The sequence below is a fragment of the Corvus cornix genome, chromosome 9, assembly GCF_000738735.6.
Source record: "Corvus cornix cornix isolate S_Up_H32 chromosome 9, ASM73873v5, whole genome shotgun sequence".
In the NCBI taxonomy this organism is placed as follows: Eukaryota; Metazoa; Chordata; class Aves; order Passeriformes; family Corvidae; genus Corvus; species Corvus cornix.
The window spans coordinates 806,229-817,803 of record NC_046339.1 but is presented as its reverse complement, the minus strand read 5'-3'; the positions used below and the strand labels follow the sequence as shown (position 1 = coordinate 817,803).

Below are 11,575 nucleotides of genomic sequence, written 5' to 3'. Positions count from 1 at the left end.
AGCGCGGCTCGTCCGCCGCCACAGCCCCGCCGGGCGCGGGGCCAGCGCGGGCCGGGCCGGGCTGGGCGGCGGGGGAGGGCCGGGGAGGGCCGGGCAGAGCCGCCCCGCTCGCACCACCCGCTCCCAGGGCCGCTCCCGCGCTGCTCCGGCCGCGCCCGCCCCACCTGCGGCTCGGCTGGGGGCGGGCGGAGCGGCGCTTCCGCCGCCGGCACAGCCCCTGCGCCTGCCGGGGCCGGGCTGTCCGGGCCCTTCCCCTGCCCCGCGCAGGTAGCGGGGCCCGCGGGGGGTCCCGGCCGTGCCTGGGGGCCGCGGGGGGAGCGGGGTGGGGCCTGCCGGGAGCAGCCGCGCGTTACCGCGGGGTTGGGCGAGGAAAGCCGCGGGCAGGACGGGCAGCGCTTCCCCGGCCTCTGCGGTTCCCAGCAGCGACAGCCCCGGGCTTTCTGAGGCAGGGATCCGCAAGTGGCCTCCCGGAGAACGTGTTTGATTTTAGCCTGGACGCGGGGCCATGGCGGCAGTCGCGGGCGGCAGTGCGGTGTGCAGCGGCTGTGCCGGCCCGGGCGGAGACCCCTGTGCCCCTGCACCTGCTCGTTCATTAGAAGCACCTGGCCGGCTGGAGCTGCCCTGGTGCCTGCCAGCGAGCGGGGAGAAAGCTGGGAAAGGAGGGGCTTTGTCGTAAAAAATTGGACATAGACAGTGAATCTGCTGGGAATTCTGACAAACTACATCACCCTGAAAAACCTGTGTCTGTCAAAATGGTGAAACTTAGCTGTGACTTTGGGACAACATACAGCTCAAACATACATCAAAGGAGAACAAAGTAGATTTTAAAAAGCCAAACAAAAGATATGCTCATGTTTCTGTGCCAGGACGCGAGCTCTGCCCACTCCAGCAGACCAGCCAAGGATCCCTGCACTCCCAGGAGGGGAGAGCTTCAGCACAAGAGTACTAAAATAAAGTGACACAGACATTTTTCTGCTCTGTTACATTCAGTAGTAATTACAATATGCCTTTATTTTGCTATCCGCTCCTTTGCAGTTAAAATCTGCCTCTGCTTCCACTGGAAAAAAATAAGGATCCCTATGTTTTAAAAGCCATCTTGTCACAGCACAGGGAGCATTTACATGAGGAATTAGCACCACTATGAAATGCCTCATTGGCTAGGAATGTACAATATCGAATGCTTCCCTAGTACTGAATCCTAAAGCTGGACTGTTTGTCAGGTTTCCCTCAAACGCATGAAAGGCAAACTCTAGGTGTGATTGTGTTCCTGTGTAATGAACACCTCCGTCCGGACCGGCAGAGCAGCGATAGCTGGAGTGTTCGGAGATGCTGGAGGACTCAGCGCGAGGTGGCTCCTGTGAGCCCTGCCCTGCAGCCACGGTGTGAAACAGCCGGGTCGTTCATCTCCGAGTGACCCGCAGGAAACGCCGCAGCTGCGGCAGGGAGGGCTTTGCTGGCAGGGCAGTGCCCCGCACCTGCCGGGAGCGCACTTGGCTTTCTTTACTGCAAGGTGCAAACGTGGCTTCTCGGCGGAGTTGAACTGGAAGCAATGCCCAGAGCTGCACACACAGGGATGGGCTAGCGCAGCGCTGGCTGCTGACAGCTGGACACCTCCTGGGGGTGGAGAAGAGAGTTCTGGGGAGTGCTCAACAAAATGACTTGCTTATTTAAGGATGGGCAACCACTTAGGCTCCTGGCTGAACTTGAAGGGAGAAGGGACAGAAAAAAGATTGTTAGATTTGTAATTGTCCTCTCCATACTTGCAAGACTTGAATTTGCCAGATTTCATATATCACTGAATCGGGGAAAAAAAATAATCAGAGTAGATTGAAAGTAATTCCTTATCTTTTTAAATATGTGAAAAAAAAAATTTATACTGAATCTGTTCAACAATCAGAAAAAAATATAGAGGAAAATGTAAGGACCAGCCAACCCTGCGTACATGCACTTACTCAGATGTATTATTAATTCTTCTGCCAAGAGAACCCAATAAAACAAAAAATCTTGCTAAGAATCAAATTAAGCTACGCACAAAGAAATTAAAATGAACAAATGTGTATGGCCACAAATGAGACGAGACTGCAAATTGCCACTTCAGCTTCAAACAGCCAGAGCTGAAGGGAGAAGCTACAGGCAGAACCTAAGATGCTGGTTTAGTTGTCACTTGGGATTTCACAATGGATTATTTCTAAAATTATCTCTCAACTTTCCACATGAAATTGCCAAGGAATTGGATACAATTGCAGCATATTACTTAACTCATAAATCCTAATTATTAATAATCGAGGTAATCAGCTTTTACAAGATTATTCTCTTGCACATACTTATTCACTGTGCTGCAATTACAGGAGTAATTTTGATTCCTGAACAGCCACCTCAGTGTTCCATTTCATACAAAGTAGAAGAGAAATAAAACCTTACAATAAAATTGCCATCGTAAGAAAAGTAAAATCAACTCTGTAATTTAAGAGAAGAAAGAAATGTAAACATGGTTATTAAGCCCTCCTACAAAGCCAGGTCACTGTGAAATCACTGAGGCTCTTGTGTAGCAGTGCCCAAACCTGAGCTGCTCAGAGCCCAGGCAGGACAGCTTATCCTTCCCTACGGTCAGATCCCTGCCCAGCATAGAGCCTGGAGTGCTGCACCCTTGGGATGGGGGGCAGGAACCTGCAGGGAAGCTTTCCACCCATCTTCACAGCACTGCAGTTAACCCAGATATTGACCTTGAGCATTTATGAGGGAGAGTTTTAAGTGAACCTCCCATTTCCCAGCCACAAGACCTAAAAGCTGGTGTCAGGAATTGGCACCAAGCCAGAAGCATTTCAATACCTGCCTGCAGCCAAACACTCCGTGATATCCAGAAGCCCACGTTTATCATAACCAGCATGAGGCAGGTGGAGGTTTGAGGGTGTGCACAGTTCAGTGGGGAATGTGGTTATTGCCTGAAAATCTACCAAGGAAAATGGAGGACTATTCATCTTCTCCCTGCATCCACATCAAAAGCACGCTTTGCCTCTCTGTGCAATCAAAGAGCAAAACCAGCAGTGAGACCTGGCTTTATGACCCAAATGCTTCACGTCTCAAACACAGTGCTCACTGTTTGTGTCCTGTAGGATAGTTTTTAATCAGTGCAATCAGTGTCATACTCTACATATTTTAGGTCTATGAAATACACCATTTTCTTCTCTCCAAATCAGTACAGCAGAATGGTATCTTGTCGCTCAGAACAAATGAGAGATTCTCTCAAGATGACAAGCCCACGAGTAATAGTCAGATTAAACATAGCTTTGGAAAGGTTACAGGGTTGAGTGCATACTTTTGTGTAAGATCTTAATGTAAAAATCAGATTTAAATGTTCATGCAGTAATTTACAGGAGATGTAAAAAAGACTCAGAATCGGGACTGTACTTTCTGGCAAAGAAGAAAAAAGGAAGAAAAGTCCTTGGACACTTTGTATGTTCAAGTTCAGAACCATTTCACATGTACTGTCCAGCTGCAGGCTGTCTCTGGTGTGTGCTGGGCATTAGCTCTTCAATCCTGCAAACACCTGGAGGTGTTGGGCAAACACCTGTAATTCAGTGCTTCTAACTAAACTGACTTACTCTGTTTGTGGTGTCAGTACTTCTTAACCCACTTTGATCAGTTCTCTCTATCCCCCAGCCAGTTTTGGGGTGTCAGGAGGTGTGGAGCAGAGTCTGTGCCGTGGAAGCTGCAGCCAGGAGAATTCCCGTGCATATGCTGTGAGCTGTGTTTCTTTGGAACCTTTCCCAAAGCCAGGTCCTGGCCATGCCCTGCAGCTTCAGCGCTGTGCAGGTGACCCTAGCTGCTGGTTGGGGCCCGATCCCCACTGCCTCCAGCCGCCCCAGGGGCATTCCCAGCACATCCGTCCCCTCTGTGCCTCCCAGGGAGGGGAGGGCTGGAATGGCTCCAGGGGAAGTGCCCAGCTGCCGGTTAATCCCCGAAGGAATCGCTGTACATCCCGTCTGTATTAACTGCCAGCTAGGGAGCAGCAATATAAATAACATTCTTTCTAACTCCTCTGTTTCCCTGGCTGTTCACAGGCAGCTAAAGAAGACCCAGCCGTGCTCGGCTCAGAGCAAGTCTCGGTCCCAGAATTAGCATGCAGGGGGAATAAGGCTCCTTCTGTCCCACAAAAACCCTCCCTAAGCACAGGAGTGACAGGGGTCAGCACAAGCAAAGAAAAGACGAGATGTCAGTGTGACAGAGCCAGGCACTGGTGAAATCCTTCTGTCACTGGTTTCGCTGCTTTTGCAGGGACATGAACCAAGGGAGTGGAGCCTCTTTCCAATGCAAGTAGCAGGATTTTCCCATGGAGGACACAGTTACTCCAGCAACACAGGCAGCCCCACAGCACTGCCAGCCACAGCACTCAGGAAGGGTCGAGCCTTCCAACCTCCTGCCCCCTCTTTCTTTTCTCTACAACTGTATGTAGGCTGTGAGAGACTTTACTCTGAACACTGCCAAATTTTAACTGTAAATCAATCCAAGATGGCAGAAGACATTTAATTATTCCTATTTTCCTCTTAATTGTTTTTTGCTGCTGCTAAAATATTCAGCAATAACAGAAAGCTTTGCAGCATTAACTAAAAGCTTTTAGGGGAAAACCACATCTCATTGTACTGCAGGAATAAAGGACCTGGTAATGCCCATGGAGCATCAAATTTGAAACAAGATGCTGTTTTACTGCTAAACTGGGATGAAAAGAAAAAGAGTAAGAAAGAATGTGTACCCAAGAAACACAACTGAGGACTGAGGTACTGCTGCTTCTGTCACTCTTGTCATGGAAGTTATAAATTCTTGTCTATATTATTGTAAAAATAATTTTGTATTTGCTAATATTTAGACTGATATTACTTGTTTTGCGGCTGATTTACCAGCACTATTTCCTGATCCTGTCTCTTCCTTTACTGCCTCAGAGGTGGGTGCAGAGATTGTCTCCTCTGTGAGAGAAGGAGGGTACCTGGCAGCTCCATCATTTATAGAGCTGATTGGGAATTTTCCAACAGGAAGTATTTGAGATTTCAATATGTTAACCAAATTTTGTGTGTGAGTAGTTCATATTTTGATGCGAAAAACATTTCCTGCCTTGTTTGAATTATATGTTCTTCTTTGATTTTCCTTTTAATTTTCCAACACAATTTATATCTCCCAACACTTTCACCAGTAAAACTCCCACAGGCTTCAGGGTAGATAATCAGGTCCAATAGGATTAGGTCAGTCTAACAGTAAAGTAGGAAATTTCTGTCAAAGGTTATCAAACTTTCCAAAAGTTACACCTTTTTCTAATTTTTGTTCAGTGAATATGAGGTGAATCTGAATATTAAAGGAGAATTGTGAAACTGGGAAGTGTGTCCCTTCACCTCCAGTTTAGTTATATACATTCTTTTTTCCAGTTTTACAATTCCATTTTGAAATTCTGACAGTGAATTTCCTCTCAGTAATTCAAAGACCATTCTTTCCATAGGAGAACAGTTAAGAGAAAGTCCTAGAAAATGTAGATAAAACCTCTTTAATCTGAGCACTGTAGTTCATAAGATGTTGCTATTTAAAGAGTTTGCAGGATTTCAAGCATCTCCTAACAAAAAGATGGCACTGCTTGCCATAGCTGAAGACTTTTTGTGGTTGCCATTAGAAACTCAAGCAAGCTGGGAGCCAGCATGGAGAGTCTGTGCAGCTCAAGGATGGATTGCTGGGTCTGCTTTGTTCTCCCTTTGTGCACAGAAATGCCTGAGCAAGTGACAGGGGGACAGGGGGTAAGTCTCCAAGGAGCTGCTGCTTATTCCCTAAGTTTGGTTGCTGCTGGTTTTTTTTTGGTGTGGTTTTGTTTTTGTTTTTTCTTAAGGAATGAACATTCTGCCCATACAGAAATTAAAAAAAAAAAAAAAAAGAAAAAGAGAACCCCAATGTTTTTTATTTGTTTCCTTATTGATAGGCAGTAATTTCTGTGTGTGGTACATCACTGCCACTGTTTGCAGTGGGAGCAGGAGAGTCAGCTGTTCTCAGCCCCTCTCAGGCTGTGGCTCCCCAGCCCCTGTGGTGTCCCTGGCCTTGGCCAGCCCTGCCCTTCCCGGGAGGTTCCAGGTACCCACTGCTGACTGGCCATCCTGGGGGCTCCACAGGCCCCTCGGACTCTGCAGACAGGGCAGCTGCTGTGAACAAACCTGACTCTCTCAGGTGAGATACATGAGCCCCAGGGAATGGCTTGCCTTGATTGCATGGCTCACCTCAGTTCTAGTTGACAAGGTAGAGATCAGTCAGAGGTTGGACTCCATGATCTTAGTGGTCTTTTCCAACCTAACTGGTCTTGTGATTCTGTAATTGGGGTGATTTTAGAAATGCTGAACCTGATTTAATTTCAAACAACTGATTAACATGCAGTTATGTGCCAGATTTCCCCTTTGCTGCATTGAAATGCTGGAATTTTATGAATGCCATAGCAACAGAATCAGAAAGGGAGGAAATCTGGAGTGCGAGGCAGGGAAGCTTGTGTCTGTTTTTCTCTAATGAGCTGAAGCTCTGAAGTGTGCCTTTCCCCCTTAAATTCCAGTTTCCCATTTGTACTCCCCACAGCCAGACTCCACGCCTCACTTGGCTGTAGTCCTTCAGTGGAAACTATGCATGGATGCATGCAGAGCCTGGGCCTGCCAAGGGCTGGGGGACTTTCATTACTCACTTCTACAAGCCCGGGGTTTGGGCTGCATTAGGCCTAATTGGACCTAAATAACCACGAGTTTGACCGAATGCCCTGATCTGCTTAGCGAGAGGCCTCTCTCACATTTCCCCGTCCCCCTGGTCCTTTCCTAAACATTTTGAAAAACTGGCACTTCTCTTACTATCTTTTCTCTCCAAGCTATTAAAAGTGTTCCTAGTTCAACTCTGCTCCTGCTAATTAGCTCAACTACATTTTAATTAGTGGGATTTGATCTGCTGTTGGATGTGCCAAAATTCAACACTATGGTTTCTCTAATCGCAGTTTCTTCAGTTGTCTCCTTTCCAGTCGGAGCCAAGCTCTGATTTTCTAGAAGTCACTTCAGTGTTCTTCTCATTTGGAAATAATTTCTGTCATATCATCTAAGTCCTTTTTTCATCCTTCACCTTACCGTGACTTATTTCCTGACCTACCACACAGAACAGGGTAGAAATTCTAGACCTGATAGGTGCAGTGCTGAGGAGGACAAAAGGAGAGGGGGTGTGTAAACGAGGATATTGCAGGAGAGAAAGGCCCTTCAGCTGGAACAGCAGCACGTCAGGAGTAGTGAGAGTCTGAGAATTCATACAGCACTTCTAACAAGACTGAAAAGAGAGAGAAGAGGGGGGTAGAGACACTCACTGAGCCAAAACCAGATTCCCAAAAGAAAGGAACTCTGGTTTCAAAAGGAGGGGGAAAAAGTAGTGGATAGAGCAAGTCCTGCTTTGCCAAGGCCTCTGATGCAGCAGCATGGCCAGTGCACTCTGCCTGTGCAGTAAATCTGGCTGAGACCATTCATTTTATCAGTGAAATAAGTCCCCAGAGACAACACAGTTTTATTGCTTTTTAGTTGGTTTCAAAATTAGTCACAGACTGATTTCATTCCTTAAATCAAACTGAAGCTGATCAAGACCTTGCAAAAGGCTTTCTTCCAGAGAGGCAGGGCTGCACCCAAAATAAGCAGAACCCTTGCCCAGCATCACTGCCATGGAGAATAAACTGGTTTATAAATGTTAATAAAGAGTTTAAATGCTTTTCAAGTTACTCTGACAAAACTTGGCACGAGAGCCATGCAGAATGATTTCTTCCCGCAGATCAGCTGGCCAGCCTGGGCCCGGCACGGATCAGAGGCTGGGCAGAGTCCTTCCACATACTTTACCTAGTTGGGAAGAGCTGCAACAGGCAAGAGCCTCTCTCGGAGCATGAGGACACACCGAGCTCCGCTGGCTTTGCAAAGGCCTTACAAGTACCTGGAATGCGAAGGGACGGCAGCATCCCCGTGGTGGCCATGGAAACAAAAGAGGAGCTGCCCTGAATGGCCGGGACAGCAGCTCCCGTGTCTGCAGGATCCACCAGGCTGAGCAGCACCATCAGCGCTGCTGGCTGTCCCTGGCAGGGCTGGCTGTGTTCTCTGGGGAGCTGAGAAAGTCATCTGAAAGGACTGAACCCCCACAGTGCCTGCACAGCACAGCGACAGTGCTCTGTGGCCTTCCAAGTGATGAGAAGGAGCCTGTGGATTGTGATTCCTGTTACAGCACTGCTCCTATTTGTACATGGTCTTACTGTGCTTTGCATTTCATTTTTACAGGCTATTATTGCATATTTTGTGTGGAGGGCTTTTTAATGTTGAGTTATGCTCCTCTGGGGTATAGAAGACAAAAGGTAGGAGTGGATTAAGATACCAGGCACGAAGCAAGAACATTTCTTTCTCAGAAAATGTTGCCTGGCTTCTTCCTAGCAAGTTCTGTGCTGCTAAATACCTCCGGATTCATCTGTGGTGTCAAAGTGCTTTTGTTTCATTTACAGTTTTACTCAGTTTCTCAGGAGATGAAAGGCAAACAAAGTGACTGAAAATGTTTGCAAATGCAGTCTGAAAGCAAGAGCAACCTTTTGTTTCATTGCTTGGAAACCCCAAAAAGAGAACTGCAAGGAGCAGTTTGCCTGTGAGACTCAGTGCTTCCTGTTCTTGTTTCTACATGTTCTTTCTCGCTTAAGAATTTAGACAAATAAGAGGGACACAGCTTCTGGCATGCTCTGCCCCGGGGTGCTGAATTCAGCTGGCACTGCCCAGGCCCCGTTCAGCACCTCCCCGTGCAGTGTCAGTGCAGCCACGGATAACATTCCTTGGGAATGCTGTGATGCACTGTATGATCTCGTGTTTTTCAGTGATAAAAGCCAGACACTAGAAGGAAATAGAGAACACATTTTTCCCACTAAGACAGAAGAGAGAGAACATGTGTTACCAGCCAGTTTGCTCAGCTCAATACCTACTTGCTCTGTATCATAATTAATCAATTCTTCAAGTAGCAAAATAACCAAAATACATTATTTATTCATCTCACTGTGAGTTATATGGGCTCTTTGAACAGAGCAATTATTTTAAGCTCAGAGATACTAAAAGTCAGATAGAACTGCTTTCATGAGGTGAACTCACATTCAGAAGGGAGAGAATGTTCATTTTTATCAAACAAGATTTTTTCCATCCAGATATTTCTGTGGATTTCCCTGGGTGCAGTTTTGCATGTACCTTCTGGGCTCCTGTGACTCGGCAACAACTGCACAATAAAGCTCCCAGAAAGGAATTTGGTCTGACAGTGCAGCACGAGCTTGGCACAGCCCACACCTCTCCCATTGTGCAATGAAGGATTCTTAACGTCCCAGCTGCTTTGGAAATGCTCCTACAGGAGTTTGCTGATGTAGAATTAGCTTTTAAGCTAATGCCAAATATAAGTTTAAATCAGTATACCATAAAAATCAAGTTCCTGGTGTCCGTCTGGAATGTGAGGGGAGTCCTGCAGCAGCTTCAGCACTGACCTTAGGCCATTGAGGGAAACAGCAAAGTGCAAACCATCACCCATTAGAAACAGTGGAACAGCTTTTTTTATAGCTTCATTTTCTTAGTGGGATAAAAATAAATAATTTCTTAGAGGAACTAACGATCTGAAGAACAAAACACTAATTAAATGGGGTGTTCTCAGATCATGAAGCCATTCATATGCCTTAATGAAACAGGCACACAACCCTTCAACTTGTACCCTGATCCTCTTTACTTTGCTGTTGATGTTTAACTTGATTTCTATCCGTGGTAACATTCACTGCAGCACCTCAGGGCAGGAGGAAACTGAGTCTGGAACAGCCATTTTTTGCATTGCTGAAAGCCCTCAGCCCCAAAACATCACAAGAACTGGAAATACTCAGGTTCTGTCTGAAGGCAGAAACACTGACCAGAGACAACATCAGCCCCTGCTGTGTGTTTTTACCACTGCCCAGTGTCCCCAGTGCTGCAGGCCCCAGCACGGCACCCGGCTCCCTCCAAGGGCAGAGTCCAACCTTCCCAAGGGCAGAGTCAGACTCTCTGAGGGCAGAATCCAGCTTTCCCAAGGGCAGAACCCAGCCTTTCCAAGGACAGAATCCAGCTGCTCTGAGGGAGGCTCCACAATTTTAACAGGTTTTGCCTGGAGCACAGGATGCAACAGCCTGCTGGGTGTCAGGCTACAGCCAGCCAGGGATTGAGAGTTTAAAAAAACATTCCCAAAGCTCCTGAGAATTCCAAGGGAAATATTTAAAGCAGAAGCAAGAGACATTAGAAAGGACAGACAGCTGCAGATGCTCTTATCCTTGTGAGTGAAAACCTAGGAATACTTGAAATACTCCAGATAGTTATGACTGGGCAGCAAACACCACAGCAAAGGTCTCTTTGTTTTAAGTAAATCATTAACAGGGCAGCCCAATCATAGTGATAAAAATATCACACTGATATTCTTGGACTAAACTCCCTCACTGTAACTGTCCATCCAAAACTAAAGCTGAAAAACTGAGATGCTTCCAATAGGGGGAAAAAACCACATAAAGAACAAACTCCTGGGACACAAAGTTTGGAAAGCTGATCATTGAAACACAGGAGGTTTACTAGAAGTATGTTGTATTACAGCAAAGGAGGTCTGCTCTAAAATTTCAGTCCAAAAATAGCCTTTCTCACGGAGTCCTACTCTGAGTGAAAACACAATATTAATATAAAATAATTAGAAACCTTTCTTTGTCCTTTGCACAGTGAAATTCTAATTCTTAATTACCCAACTGATTTAATCCATGGTTATGTTTTCAGAAAGAAAATTGTGTTTTAACAACAGTCCATACCTGGTTTCCTAAACTCCTTGCATTATTGCAGGAAGGATTTAGGTACCAATATATTTGGCGTTATTTACACTGCTCCTATTTTGAACCAAACAGGTTTGTGGAGGAAAAGAAAACTAATAAAAATAAGTGTTTCTCAGTTGTCCTGTCCTTTATGTCACCACGTGCACGGGTCAAACACAGCAAGGAAATAAGTCTTCAGTTTTTATGTCGAGTTCTATACCCCCAGTAAACTGATATGGAAAGGGAGAAGGTAAAGATAAGGAAGCCCTTTTTTTCCAGTCTCACCCATCTCCGTCCTGCAGGACCTTTCATTTATAAACTCCATACAAATAATTTCTTCCCACCATGCTTCAATTAATTGCACAGTTTTGAACAAATTAGAGCATCAGCTGGTAGCCCCTCTGCTCCCGCACATGTCATGTCTGTTTGACAAGATCAGCCTGGACTGTCCCAAATCTGCTCATTCACCTTGTTTTCATAAAGCACAATTGTAGTTCTTTCCTTCCTTGGCAGAAAGCTCAACAGAAGTACAGCCATAATCCATTAAAAACATTAAATCACATTTGTAGATGTGAGTCCTTGGCTCCATCCCTGCCATGGGAATCTCACTGATGTGCTAACACAGGCCTTGCTGGCAGCCCTCATCCTGCTCAGGAGAGGCCACTGGAGCCAGGGACAGGACAATGTCCCCATCCTGATTCTGGCAGCAGAGTCAAGGACAGGGTAAAT

The 11,575-nt window shown here is 46.4% G+C and overlaps 1 long non-coding RNA gene across 1 annotated transcript; it reads left to right on the top strand.

The window, feature by feature from the left end:
* Positions 1-337: 337 nt before the first annotated feature.
* LOC109144332 lies at positions 338-10,982 on the top strand. Its single transcript, XR_002045035.3, has 2 exons — positions 338-5,774; positions 7,804-10,982. It is a non-coding gene; the product is annotated as an uncharacterized LOC109144332 (long non-coding RNA).
* The last annotated feature ends 593 nt before the right edge of the window (positions 10,983-11,575 follow it).